Here is a 573-nt window from a genome sequence, read left to right as displayed (position 1 = left end):
CTGCAAACAGGGACAATTTGACTTCCTCTTTTCCTAATTGAATACCTTTTATTTCTTTCTCTGCCTGATTACCCTGGCCAGAACTTCCAACATTATGTTGAATAGGAGTGGTGAGAGAGGGCATCCCTGTCTTGTGCCAGTTTTCAAAGGGAATGCTTCCAGTCTTTTCCCATTCAGTATGATATTGGCTGTGGGTTTGTCATAAATAGCTCTTGTTATTTTGAGATATGTTCCATCAATACCAGATTTATTGAGAGTTTTTAACATGAAGGGCTGTTGAATTTTGTCGAAGGCTTTTTCAGCATCTGCTGAGATAATCATGTGGTTTTTGTCTTTGGTTGTGTTTATATGCTGATTTACATTTATTGATTTGCATATATTGAACCAGCCTTGCATCCCAGGGGTGAAGCCGACTTCATCATGGTGGATATGCTTTTTGATATGCTGCTGGATTTGGTTTGCCAGTATTTTATTGAGGATTTTTGCATTGATGTTCATCAGGGATATTGGTCTAAAATTCCTTTTTTTTGTTGTGTCTCTGCCAGGCTTTGGTATCAGGATGATGTTGGCCTC

The sequence above is a fragment of the Mandrillus leucophaeus genome, unplaced genomic scaffold, assembly GCF_000951045.1.
Source record: "Mandrillus leucophaeus isolate KB7577 unplaced genomic scaffold, Mleu.le_1.0 Scaffold301, whole genome shotgun sequence".
Classification (NCBI taxonomy): domain Eukaryota; kingdom Metazoa; phylum Chordata; class Mammalia; order Primates; family Cercopithecidae; genus Mandrillus; species Mandrillus leucophaeus.
This window is presented reverse-complemented; position numbering follows the sequence as displayed.